Raw genomic sequence first — 15143 nt, forward strand, 5'->3', positions numbered from 1 at the left:
GTTAAGAAGGCGCTGAAGTCTCCCCTATACTAAGGCATATGAAGGCCACTTCAATAGCTGTGTGTTCAAAAATGTAGCTCGTCAGTCAGTCCATCTGTAATGAGGCAGGAATGAAAGAGTGGCTTCTTCACCCTATTCTTGTAGAAAGATTTCTGACTAAATTGTCTCCCTTTACAGTTGAAAGCACACCTCCTGATAAATTTATGGGATGCTTAAATAATAGTAAGATAACTTTGTTATGTGACTAAAAGAGAGCAGAGACGGTGTAGGAGGCAGGCTGAGAGAAACAATAACAGGATAGAAAACTAGAGCAGGTGGGTGAAATTAGGTGGGGAAGAGTTCATTAAAAGAAGGCAAGGAAAAAAGTTAAGAAGAGACACAAACCAATTGCTTTTCTCATATTGACATTAACCGAAGCGCGAGCAACAAACAGGAGCCAAAATCTCTTTAATAATGAAATTTGATTATTTGACTCCTTCGGCTGTATTACACTAAAGGCGCATTATCATTGTTTGCGCAGGGCGCACCTCTTAAGAGGTGCGCCCTGTGAAAACAATGAAAATCTGCTCTATTTGGGTGAATGTGCTACACTAGGCAAGCCGTGAACTCGCACTTCTTGTTGAGAAAAATGTATGTGAAAAACAGAGCGGTTGCTTTGAAGTTGCTTTGTGTTTTCACAGTACAGGCGGGTTTGAAGGGGGAATAGAGATCAGTGTGTGCCTACACCCACCTGCAAGGGGATGTCTGGAGGGGTCTATGGAAATCCCTTCTCCCCTCTTGAGGGCTGCCATCAGGGGGGGCACTTCCGTGCATCTCCTGGGAGCTCCTTTTCTACGCTTGCGTTTGTAATACAGCGTGGGAGCAGAGGCAAAGGGGTTCCCTCATTTGCATGGGGCACACCCCCAAGCAAATGAGGAGATTTATTTATATCATTTATAAATTTTATTTTAGACAGAAGGTTTCAATGATAGGGCTACAGAAAGTCTGGTTAGAGACAGGAGGGTTCAATGATAGGGCTACAGGAGGTCTGGATAAAGACAGGAGAGTTCAATGATAGGGCTACAGGAGGTCTGGATAGAGACACAAGAGTACAATGATAGGGCTACAGGAGGTCTGGTAAGAGACAGGAGCGTTCAATGATAGGGCTACAGGACGTCTGGTTAGAGACAGGAGAGTTCAATGATAGGGCTACAGGAGGTCTGGTAAGAGACAGGAGGGTTCAATGATAGGGCTACAGGAGGTCTGGTAAGAGACAGGAGCGTTCAATGATAGGGCTACAGGACGTCTGGTTAGAGACAGGAGAGTTCAATGATAGGGCTACAGGAGGTCTGGTAAGAGACAGGAGGGTTCAATGATAGGGCTACAGGAGGTCTGGTAAGAGACAGGAGCGTTCAATGATAGGGCTACAGGACGTCTGGTTAGAGACAGGAGAGTTCAATGATAGGGCTACAGGAGGTCTGGTAAGAGACAGGAGGGTTCAATGATAGGGCTACAGGAGGTCTGGTGACCGACAGGAGAGTTCAATGATAGGGCTACAGGAGGTCTGGATAGAGACAGGAGGGTTCAATGATAGGGCTACAGGAGGTCTCGTTAGAGACATGAGGGTTCAATTATAGGGCTACAGGACGTCTGGTTAGAGACAGGAGAGTTCAATGAAAGAGCTACAGGACGTCTGGTCACAGGAAGGAGAGTTCAATGATAGGGCTACAGGAGGTCTGGATAGAGACAGGAGGGTTCAATGATAGGGCTACAGGAGGTCTGGATAGAGACATGAGAGTTCAATGATAGGGCTACAGGAGGTCTGGTTAGAGACGGGAGGGTTCAATGATAGGGCTACAGAACGTCTGGTAATATATGTGAGAGTTCAATGTTGTTGTTAAAGGATGTTGGTTTAGCAACACAAGTTCAATTATCGGGTTAGAGGAAGTCCAGTTATAGAAGACAGCCTGGTTAAAACATTAGGATACAATGTGGCCCTAAAGAAGTCTGAGTACCAGTAAGAGTTTAATGATAGTGTTAAGAGAAGTCTGGTCGGAGACATGAGTCAATTATATGACTGAAGAATGTCTGGTTAGCAATATAACAATGATTGTGCTTCACATATTAGGACTTTGTTGGACTTGAGGTAACCATAGAATGGAGAACACAGCAGAATGTGGCACTCTCCTTCCTCTGTGTGCCTTTGTGTGAGTCCCCGCATGTCTCTTTGTGTTTCCAGCTCTGAGGATGTTGGTGAGAGCACTCCTGATGACACCGGGCAGAGATCCAGTCAGGAGACATTGATCATTCACCAGCAACAGAAGATACCAGCTTAGATTTCCTGCTGCTAAATCATGATTGAAACAACTACCAGCAAACAATGTTCTGATCACACCCTTTTTAAAGTCACAATGTGCCTGTGGTTTGCTTTTTACTCCGTCACCATCATTTGTTCTTCTTGTGAACTTTTACCTTACACTCCCGGCTGTACCTTGACAAGCAGCGATGAACCAGCCTACTACAAGGAGGGAGACCTCATGGTCGGAGGAGTCATACAGATAAACACACTCAATGTTTATGTGAGGGATTCCCTCTCAGGGTTTTACGATCCACCCTGGTACTGTGCAGAGTAAGTACCTAGATCACTAATCATGCATTCACCACCATGGACCTGTGAAGAGTTTATATGTAAATGGTTATATGGATTTTGTGTGAGCCAGATGATCGTTTACCAAATAAACCCTTCCATAAAAACAAACACATGAAATAGATGGGAGAGGAGTTGATGTCACTAAATGATTACCACCTATGACGTAGAATTAAGATTTGTTGATGTAATGATGGATCTTGCTGATGCTATCTTTGAGTATGTGTGCGAGGTGCTACATCTGTGGCTGGAGATCACAGGTGAGAGGAAGGAACAGTAATGTTCTCCTGCAGGAGGCAGGAGTCGATGGTAGTTGGACAGATAGGGAGAGAACCATTACAGGATTAAGCCAGAGACATTCTCAAATAACAGTATAATTTGTTATTGTACAGTTGTTCATAGCATCCTTCTGCAGTATATACTCACTTACAGCAGGTGCTATTTTTACTCAATTAAATGATAATCAGTTTGCTGCCCATAGAAGAATAGAAGCCAGAGCTGACCTTGAAGGAACTGAAATGTGTGTGCTGTTGATCACCTCATAAGTTAGCAGTGAGTTCTGACCTTACAAAACCACTAAGCAATCAGCTCACTGAGTTATCCACAAACACCAATGCCAATCACTTGCTAGTTTGATCTACTTTTATGGCTTCCACCTGCATACATTTTGAGTACTGTAAAATTGAATGTCACTGGTGTAAAGTCCACTGGCAACCTGCTTGCAGTCATTTCATCTCTTCTGGTAAGCTCTGTATGTTTTTGTTGAAAGAGGCGCGAGTCACATGTCTCCTGATTAGTGCTTAGCATGGTAGTGGTGTTGCTCAGTAGAGAATGCTAAGTTCTCTTATGGTTAGGGTTCCACTATTCCCCTGAAAAGGTTATGACACTATTGACTGTTGCATCTGGATCTGAACATCACTGGATGAGTAAAGACATTGGCCCTGATGGCCTGACCAAAATACCACATTTGTCACACAAAAGACTAAGCAGATGCTCCACAACCAGGGCTTTGTGATAGAAGTAGACACACTCTCCCCATAGTACACAAAGAGCAAGTCAAGGTTTCCTCTCTAATGCTTGCCATGGAGATGTGGCTACAGGAAAGGATAAATGCCCCCTGCGAGGATCAGGTCTTACCAAAGGTTGATGGGGAACTTTGGCTTCAATTGGATATTTGGAGAAGCCATTTCTCCCCAGAACTGGATACAAGTGAGCCCCTCTTGCTTATCCAATTCAAAACTTTCAACACACAGAAGCTCTGTACATCCGTGAAGAGGGAGTACCAGGCTAAAGGCAGAATTCAGGGCTGAGGACTAGTTTGAAAGGATTAGTGAGAAATATTGTTCTCATGTACCTATCCAAGAAGCAGAGTTTGATTACCTTGCATGCTTAGAACCTGCCTTTTTATGCCAGAGTCTAAAGACTCGTAGACCCAGTGCTCAAGAAGTACTCAGCTCTGTGAAGTCCAACCGAGCACAAGGACAGCGCTCTACGGCCTAATCCATCCAAAGCTGAACGTTAAACCAGCCTTCTCGATCACGTGCTGGAGGTGTGAGACTAGCAGTGACATGCACCTGGAAAAGTGGTCCACCATGACTGGCAGCCGTGGCAGCCCAAGCCAAAGCTGTATCTGAAAGTGGACTTCTTCAGAATGGGGGATGAAAGCTGTGTACAAGATGTTGTCTTTCCTCAAAGTCCATCACTGTCATTGAGGCGAGCAAACATCTGCTCAAGCAGTACTCCAGGAAGCACCAATCTGAATACTCACCAAAGCTCAGGGCAATGAATACCACCCACCACTGAAGGACCATAGACCACCAACTGAGATTCCCTCCCTCTACCAATGTTTCTCATATTAGCAGAGAGCTCTTGATCTTCTTCGAGAGTGCTGATAAACTGTTAGATAAACATGCACCAGAGAATTGAGTAAAATCAGGTTGGGCGTTCAGCTAAAGTAAACTTTTTCCAAAAATGTCTGCGCAACAGTAACAAGGACCTTTATAGATGGACTTATCTCCGTTTGAAAGTGCTTGGTAGGGTAGCCCTAGGAAAAATGTTCCAAGGCCCTACTTCCATTTTCAGGTGTAATATTGGTGTATAAAGACACTTTTAAATGATGATGAATATTATTATCTATTAGTAGACGGCACAACAATAGGCGTGCCTGTATACTCCTCCAAAGATTCATAAGAACTTGCAATTTCCACCGGGGGAGGACAATCATAGCGGGTATTGCGGACCCTACAAAAACGAGAATTTGTAGATGTATTTTTAATAATTTTGTAATGTACCTACCCACAAATATTTAAGACGCAAAGCATAATCTTAACATTTTATGTGATCTTGTTTGGGAATCTAGAATGGTTCTTTAGACACCAATATTACACATGAGAATGGAATTAAGACTTTGAAACATTTTCTCAACACAAGGCCCATAGACTTTTTGGAACATACACTTATGTTGATTAAACTGAATATTTTGATAGCAGAAAATACTATCTTCCTATTTAGTTAGAGATAGATGTAGAGAGTTGGGTGGAACGGCGATAGGCATCAGAGTCACCCCATCCTATGCTAACTTCTTTATGCTGTTGTTTGAGGCAGAATGGATTTGGGAAACAGAAGGTGCCAAGTGGAACAGACACATTCAATATTGGGGAAGATTAATTGATAATTGTTTTATGATCTGGAGAGGGGATAAAGATATTTCGAAATAATTTCTTTAATTTGAATCAGAATATGTAATTTACCTTTGATTATAGTTATTATCATTTAGTTTTTTTGGATGTTAAGTTGTACATATGTTCATCATGTTTTTTGTACAGAAAATAATATCTTTCTGTAATGCCTTACTACATACCACCAGTTCACACCGGAGGACACAAATAAATGCCATTCCTTAGAGTGAATTGATTATAGCATAGCGGAATTGCAGTGCAGAAAAAGAATATCTGAGTACATTAAGAGATATTGAGTACAGATTTTTAGGGAAGGCGTATGGCAGGGATAAGGTATTGAAGTCCAGTAAAAAAAGTTTGTTAGTTACAGCTTAGTTAGACATTGAGAATCAAACAACATAGGAGAGATCATAAGAGTAAGATTGGTTACAATGCTGAACCTGGTAAATTATTCAATATTCTTGGAAACACTGCCATCTGTTAGTTTCATATAAGATACTATAACCTGGATCAGTGTCTGGAACACACCCAGTGCTAGGACCCTACTCCCAAGGACCTCCATCGTTTCACCGCAGATGAATTTGGAGCCCCGAACCCTGGACACCAGGACAATAACTACTGTGCCGATGCTCCCCCGAGGACCACCGAAGGCCCTTTCTCCTACCGGAACTACCACTTCAGCCGTGACACAGAGGTTACCACCCAAGCGTCTCCAACCAGCCACACCACATCACACATGCCCACCAACAAGGGCGACTCCTACACTTCCAGATAAAATCAACTGCATGTTGATCACCGCACGATCACCCAAGCCACAGAAGTCTGGGATACCGTTGCAACTCATGCCCAGATCGCTGTCTTCACCACAGAAACTTGGCTGAATGCGGTATCCACACTGGGCATCACCATAGCCACCCCTGTTGGATCCAAGATTGTGCATCGAGACCGATTCAATAGAAGCAGCGGAGGCATTGCCATAACCTTCAAAGAAAACCTTGAATGCTCAACCACCACGACTCCACACCCTTCATGGAACACCTCCACTTCCAGCTCTGAACAATCAGAAAAACCACCATCAGAAGCACCCTCACTGACAGTCTTCTGGGACCCTGTCCTGCCTTCTGCAACATCACATGTACAATATCTACAAATCATATACGGAACATATATACCCTAAAACAAATATAAGACAATATCACCGTGTGCACTCTTACATCAAAGTGCTACACTTCTAGGAAGTCCTAAGCAGCGCCAGAGGTATGTCACTCCTAACTGATTATTTATAAGGCGCTTATATTGGAGTATAAACAAATTTAAACTTTAAAGCGAACTCCTTAATAGAATGTCTAAGCTGCTGGGAAGCACAAGAGAAACCGCTCCGGTTTCTCTTCACCTTCGTGATGTGCGGGTAGGTGCACTGGCGGCGTCTGTTCTGCAGTAAGGTAAGTGCTGTATGAGGAACTCCTTGCTGTCAGCCTTGTAGACTTACCTACGCTCCCTTGTGATACGGCCTAATCACTGTTTGAATTAGCTGGCGGGGCACCCGGGCTGGCCCTACGCCTCATTTTGAGGTGAGATCTGCACTACGCCCCCACCCGGGGTGTAACAATTGGTGTCCTACTCTCTCAACCGGGGCTCATGATGGGTTACGTGGGGTCGGCACACGGGATTACTATGACTTGGGTTTGTTTCGAACTGCCACGTGATCCCAGTTGTAGACCGTACGGACAGGATCAAAGTAGCACCGACTATGGTCTTTATGTTACAGCTGCACTTATAGGCACTGGCGGGGGTGTACTTTTGCAACTCGGGCTGAGAATGTTGGGGTATCGAATGACCTGCACTTAACCGTCTACTCGCCAGATCTCTTCAGTGGGAGGTTTATTGTCGCAGTGTTGTTGGATGTAGGTTGTCATCTCTCAGGAATGGACTAATTTCTGAACTTGTCCTTACCTCCCCCCATAGGGTACCTACTTTCAAGGTACTTTGCACGTGAGAAGACTGTTGAAGCCCAACATCCTTCCTTAGCGGGGTGAGACCATGAATCCTTCTGACTCATCCCTATTTTTGACTCTTTTATAGCTCTGTTAGTTTTGACCCAGTCTATGTTATTGTTACTGCACTTTAATTTAGCGGGCCAGTCTACCATAATGGTTAGACTGGTTCACTTCCGCCAGGTGAACCTTGATTATGTGTTCCATGTGGATGACAAACATTACAGTATCTTTCTGTAAATAAACCCCCTCCCTGCTTTCTGTCATCCCTTCTTTTAGGTCCCACTAAGAAGCGGCAGGAATGCCTGCCTGTCCCTCTATACACTGTGAAGCCGGTGGACTTTCACTGACCACAGCGTGTAGATAGTTTTTTCACCCTTTTTAGGGCCTGATAAATTGCATTGTATCTATACGAACACTTAGCATGAAACATGTTGACCATTAAGTAGAGCATACGTTCCTGGATCATTGCACCAGGTAGTACTCTCTACTCACCCTTTTAATAAGGTAGAAGACCACACCATTAAAGTCACTCTGTGGATTTTCTAACCTTTTCTAATAATCACTAAACCCCCTACGTCTACACTTCCCCTAGGGCCCTCACACCCACAGCACCAACTGGCAGGAGCAAAAGATCTCCGGTAAAGAGCCCCTTTATGGGTGCCCGTCAGACATTGCGCCGCCAGTCTGATGAGGAGCAAACCCAGGTGATGAAGCATGACACCTAGCTTGCTGGATGGTTGAGGGGTTTAGTTCCGAAAGGGAGGATTCCCCTCCCTTCCTTCCTCTGTTGGGGCCTTCACCCATTGCTCAGTTCATTCACCTTTATTACCCTGGGGAACAGCGTACTTTTCATGGTTTACATAGTCTCAGGGCTTGTACACTGGACCCCGTTAAATATAGCCCTCCTTGTCCCCCGCCTTGTTGACTAGACCTCAAATTTCACCTTGAAATATTGAGCACACCGATGGCGCCAACACGAATGACCTGCAAGAAAGCACCAGATACATGCACATCATCCCTCACCTCAGGAAACTCCATTGGCTATCAGTTGCGAAAAGATGTCAGTTCAAGGTGCTCACCCGGACATAAAAAGCACTACAGAACAAAGGACCGGCATACCTCAACAAACAAGTGCATTACTACCAACATACCAGGGAACCCAAGGCACCTCGAGACCCTCACGGGTGAGGCAGCTGAGCTCTACAAATGAAGATTGATTGATTGATCTTATCTCACTATTACTTTTCAGAAGGGCAAGACTTGCTAATTGGATGCTAGGAATCCTAGGATGGGATCATAGAGTTCGAGAAGACAACACAAATAACAGTCATGGCTTTGGGAAGCCTATCAACTAAGTCCACCTCAACCTATCAAGAGCACAGACACAACTCTATTTCCACTTCAGCCGCCCAACCAAATTACATCCTCAAAAAATGGATCTTCAAATTGATTCAAATCGTGGGAAAATGAGCAATACCGTAGCAACTAACCCCGTCCTTTGCGATGTCAGTCTCAGCACATTGAGTAGTCAAAAAGGCCAATTTGTAATCCCTCCTAAAAAGGTCAGTGTAACGCCAAAGAAGGAAGAAGAAGTTAGCTTCAGGATACTGAGCAGTCAAACTCCCGCCTAAAAAGGACAGCGTAATGAGAAGGAAGGAGGAAGAAGCTGACATCTCTCCTCCTATTGAAATCGAGGCAGCTGAGAAAGACCTCTCCTACTTAGAGTCAAAGGAATGGGAAAAAATGCTGTTCTCATATGGTAATACCAATCCTGGTTACTCTCGGCCATCATCCTCACCAATGGAGGAGAAAAAGGAGGACTTCACGCAGGAGATGGCATGGGTCACAGCCTTAGACATTCTTCAAAGGTCAGCCGATGCAATGACCTATCAAGCCAATAAAATGGACATTAAAATCAGCCTCCTGAATACACTGGCAGTGTATGTAGTCAAAATAGACGACAAGATCACAAACCAAAATAGCTTGATTAGACGGGCCAAAGCAGCACAGATTGCCCGCAACAAGGATGTGGTTGTACTCCAATAGTTGAGAAACTCAGCACACTTCCAGGGATGATGGAAAAACTTCTGATAGATCTAAAAAAAATCACAAATACAAAGCCCTCCCCTGGAAATGGCAGTGCTGGTGACTCAGGTGAGGACTACAAAGCAAAAACGGCAACAAACTCGGGGCCACAAGGGGCTATGAGAATCAACTCTTCTCTACCCCAGGACACATTAGCAACCATCTGTCAAACGAGGAAACAACAAATACCGATAACCCCATGCAGAGTAAATTCAACTTCTCCTTCCTCAACTAAACAAGATATGGAAGATCCCGCAAGAAAGGGGAAAAACCAAAGGAAGCAAAAAGGCCGTAATAAGATGGGAAGGCGCAAACAAGAGCTGGGCCTCTATCCGTTGTTCAACACTGTCAGATGACCAGCAGTCATAAAGTGCGATGACTCAAAAAGAACTGAAGAGCCAACCATCATAACAGAAAAACAACCAATCTTGCTGGAAAGGAAAAAAAGGACGAGTGGCATTTCTCCATTGCCATCACCATTCACAAGGCTCCTTCAAACATATCTCTCTCGCAGAACGTACAGGTGCAGGGCCAAAATTCCAGCCACTTCATCAACCCTCTGGATAACACCACGACTTCCAACCAGGCGCACACCAACAGTTCTGCTAAACATCATCTGGGCGCAATCCCGGCGAGTGACACAGGAGCAGCAGTTCAAATAGCCCGAGAAAAAAATCAAAAGTGCTCCAGCGAACTGATCGAGGCCCCCCCCCAACATCCAAACACAAAACAATAAACAAACATTTTTAGGTCCTTTGACAAAATTAGACCAAATGCCCTGTGCCCAAATATTAGAGCCAAATCCAAGGCCGCCTAGGGCCCCATCCAGCAGCGATCCTATTTTTACACTCTTTTACCCGGAGTATAAGTCCAAAGGAAGCCACGACATCCTGAATCACAGGAACATCATAAAGTTGATACAAGCAATAGGCCTGTCAAATGTCATTACTTTGCAAGACATTACATCGGTAGAATTCATTGCACCATGCCATGGTATAATCATAATCCAGAAACAGCTTGACTTAAAGTAGTTTTAATGTTCAGCACAGCATCAAGTCCTGGTACAGCAGTATCCAAGTTACAACTGACAGACAGAGCAGAATGCTGTATGAGGAAAGCTCTGTTTAGAATGCAGAACATAAGAACAAACATAACATGGTGCATGCAGTTAAAGGGAAAGGGTTACATATACACAATGCTACAGCTATACAGAATATAACACATCTCCCTCATTAAATGAAAGAACAAAATGCACATTATACAAAATCCTGTAAAGAAGTAGGTCTTCTTCTGACACGCATATCATCTTTGACTCTTGATGCTACCGAGTCAGAAAAGGAACTCAAACCAGACATACCATTGGAATTGTCACATTGGCCAAAATTATCTTGAGACTGGAACTGTGCATCATTTTGGGTGATGACAGAATTACTGAAAACTCTTTTAATTTGAATTGGTCTACCATACTTACTCATACCCTTGCTAACTATGAAAGGTTTCAGAATCCTGACCCAATCACCCACACACAAACTATGTTCCCTCGTCTTCCACCTCTTATTATACCACATGGCTGACTTACTTTGTTTACAACCAACTGTATTCGCAACACTTTGGATATCAAACTCATCCTCTCGCAGATTTTTCCTTAAACCACTAGGGACATATGTTTGATCATTACCTTTAAGTAGTTTGAAAGGACTAACCTCCGTGGTGGTATGGGGAGTAATACAATAGGTCCAAAGCTTTTCCCTAAGCACATTCAACCAATTGCCCTTCTCCTTAATGGCATCAGCAACAAAACTTTTCAATACTCGGTTAAAGCGTTCAACCTGTTCGTTCTCATGCGGTTCATAAAGTGAATGTGTTTGATATTGCAGGTCTGCAAAAATGACTTCATCTCAGATGAAACCAACTGTACACCATTGTCCGACACTAGCACAGAAGGGCAACCTTCCCTTGCAAAAACTTCTTTAAAAAAAGAAATAACAACCTCAGAAGTCACCTTAGCCACAAATTTCACTTCTGGCTATTTAGAATGGCAGTCGATCATAACTAACGCAAAACGTGAGGCCTCTGGTAAAACATTAAAAGGGCCTGAAATATTAAAAGCTATTATTTTTCCAAGGAAATTCGGGCCACTTCACAGTTTTAAGGGGTGGAACATACAATTTTAACATTTTATCACTGGTACAACACTCACTACACTCTCTAACTGTCCATTCCTGGCCACCAAAAATTCAACCTAATCAAACGCTTCATGGCTGAAATTCCAGGATGAGTTTTGTGTGCTAACCTAAGAATCAGCTCCTGTACACCAACTGGCGGGATGCATTTTCCAGATTTGAAAATCAAATCACCTTCACAACACAACTCATCAGCTACATTGTAAAAAGGAAGCAGATCATCCCTGACACTGGTTTTATTAGGCCAACCCTTAAAAAGATAACTCTTTAACATTCAAAATTTCTCATCCTCATCTTGACATTTCATCCAAAACTGTTCAGTGATATCCTGATACTGAGGAGAAACAACATCAGATACATTCAAAACAAAATCAATTCCACTAATACTGTTGACTTAGTCTTCCTGACTTTGACAAGGAAGACGTGATAGGCAGTCCGCAGTAACATTTTTTTTTTCAGGGATGTATTCCACAGTAAAATTATATTCTTGTAACGTCGATGCCAACCGTGCAATCCTTGCCGTAGAGTTCCAACCTCCACCAACCGATAATATATGTACAAGCGGCTAGTGGTCGGTTCTCAAGATAAACTTGCTGCCCCATATGTAAATTCTATAATGTTCAATGGCCCACACACAGGAGAGCAGTTCCCGTTCAATAACGGCATACCTGCGCTCCGTCTCACTCAACGTCCTAGATGAAAAACCCACATTCCATTCCATAACACCGTCCGTCTGAGATAAGACACAACCCAAACCATACAAACTTGCATCCATTCTAAAAGGTTTCAAAGTTGGTGAATTGACAATATCATGCTTAATTTCAGTAAATGCTTTTTCTTGTTCAGATTTCCAAACAAATTCATTACTTTGTCTCAATAATCTTCTTAATGGCTCCATTTTGGTAGCAAAATTATCTATAAAATTGCTGTAGCATTCACACATGCCCGAAAAAGACAACAATTGTTCCTTATTGCTTGGGGCTGGAGCACTGAGTATGGCTTCAACATTCGATTTCTTAGGAATTAAACCTTCCCCAGATAATGTATGTCCCAGGTACTCAACAGATTTTCTAAAAAGTTTGCATTTGTGTGCTTTGAGAGTGAGACCATATTTCTCTAATCTGCTACAAACGTCATTTAAATGTGAAGCATGCTCCACCTCATTTTTCGAAAAAATATAGATGTCATCCTGAAAACACTTTACGAACAAATCAAGGTCTCTAAAAATTTGGAACATAACCCGTTGAAAAACGGAAGCAGCCGAGGCCAAACCAAAAGGCATCCTTTTGTATTGGAAAAGACCCATGGGAGTGATGAAGGCTGTATACTTTTTGGAATCTTCTGTAAGCTCAATTTGATGGTACCAGACCTAAGATCCAAAGTGGAAAAGATCTGCGCACTATCAAAGAGAGAAACAAGCTCATCAATGTTAGGCACGGGATGACAATCAATAATAATATTGGAATTAAGTGCCCTCAAATCAATACAAACTCTCAGTTTTTGGTCGGGTTTCCGCACCAAAACAATGGGCGAAACCCATTCCGAAGATTCAATGGGTTCTATAATGTTGTCTTTCAGCAAATCATTCAACATTTCTTTTAACTCATCTCTAACATTTAGAGGAACCCCTCTTAGTTTTTGTTTAACAGGAAGTGCTCCTTCCTTTAACACAATCTTATGTGAAAAGTTTTCCAATTTCCCTAACCGCTCACAGAAGTCTTTATTAAACTTGTTGCTCCAAAATGAAATATAATGTTTCCCTTCATCACTAGAACAAATGGAATTTATCATTTCCTGCTCACTGCAAAAAGAGATGGGATCCTTGGCCCTTGGATTTAAATTGATGCCAAGTTCCCATTGATCGTGCCAGCCCAGAACATTGACTCCCTTCATTGCAATGTATAACTTGATAATGGCTGATCTTCCTCTAAAGCTCAAAGGAACTTTTAAAAATCCATCAATATCAATCTTATTCCCATTGAAACCTTCTGCAATTATATCTAAAAGTTGTAAGGTGGAAAAATCACACACAGTTTGTAATTTTTCGTTAAAGTATTCCTTAGTGATTATGGTCCATGGGGAATCAGAATCTACCATAAGTTCAATATCAATAGTAAAAACATGAAAAACACATCTTGGAGATTTCCTACTGGTTAACACTATACACCCACTTTGAACAATGGAAACTACATAACCACGGTCTAGATCCTGCTTAGTTTCATCAGCAATAGAAATTAAAGACACTTTTGTAGGAGTGATAGTGTAAGGGGGCGTATGTAGTTGTCCTGGACGAAACTGAGAATGATAACGTTTTTTTTCTACAAACATTACTAAAGTGTCCTAACCTATTACAAATATTACATGTTTTGTTTATAGCCGGACAACCCTGGAAAGAAGCAATGTGTGATTTGCTACCACATCTAAAACATGAAAGAGAACTATTAGAAAAATCTGTTCTTCTATTATTGGAACTAAAAGCATTTTTGGCTCTTAATTGAGTAGGAATACATTTTTTAACCTCTACTTTGGACTTCACAAGACATACTTCTTCATCTGTACTACTTTTACTAGTGTTAGAGGCTTGCTTAACAACAATGTCCATCCATTTTTCTGACATCTCAGTGGATTTGGCAATAGCGATAGTTTCTTCCAAATTAGGGTCACCTAAACACCACAATTTGTCCTGAACCTTTTTGTTCTTGACATGAACAATGATTTGATCACGGATCATTTCATCAGACATGGCTCCAAAATTACAATGTAAAGTTAGAGCTCTTAAAGCCGTGAGGAAATCGTCAAAAGATTCTTCCTGCTTTTGTGCCCTAGTATAACATTTGAAACGGTTTAAAGCAATATTAGCTGTAGGTTTAAATTGTTTCTCTAATATACTGAGAGCCTCACTATAAACATTCATGGTATCACCACTACCAGTGGGAACAGATAATTGGGGTAAAGTTCTAAAAATCTCTTGTCCCTCAGACCCTAAAGAGTGCAATAAAATACTTTTCTTTCTCTCTGCTCCCATGCGTTCCCCATCTATTGCTTTCATATAATTGAAGAATTCCTCCTTCCACCCTGACCAAGGCATGGGAGGATCACATTTGACCTGTAAAAACTTAGCAGGAGGGTCAAACTGCATTGTGGACTAAAAACCAATAAAATGAGATAATAATATTGATCCAAGCATACACAAAAGCAGAATGAAGAAAATGTCAATGTACTTAATAAAGAAATTCAAAATGTACTTAAAATTGTTGGAAGAAACAAATTCACAAAAAGTCTTCTAAGAATGAATAGAAAATAACGTTTCCAAAGTAAATGCTTGTTCAGGATAAGAAAAGGAGAAACGCTGGAAAAATTCAATAAAAAAGTTGACACGGAGAAGAATAATGAAAGAGTTTTCATATAAGAAATTGTTGTGTGACGGTTGCTAGGAGACAACCAAACAAAATGGAGGCACGTGGCACCTAGCGCCGCGTCACGTGATGGACGTTGCGCGCTTGCGTGATAAGATTCCTTTGCGCGATGACGTTCTTTGTAAACACAAAGTTGCGCAATGGATTTCCTTTGCAGT

The sequence above is a fragment of the Lissotriton vulgaris genome, chromosome 4_1, assembly GCF_964263255.1.
Source record: "Lissotriton vulgaris chromosome 4_1, aLisVul1.2, whole genome shotgun sequence".
In the NCBI taxonomy this organism is placed as follows: Eukaryota; Metazoa; Chordata; class Amphibia; order Caudata; family Salamandridae; genus Lissotriton; species Lissotriton vulgaris.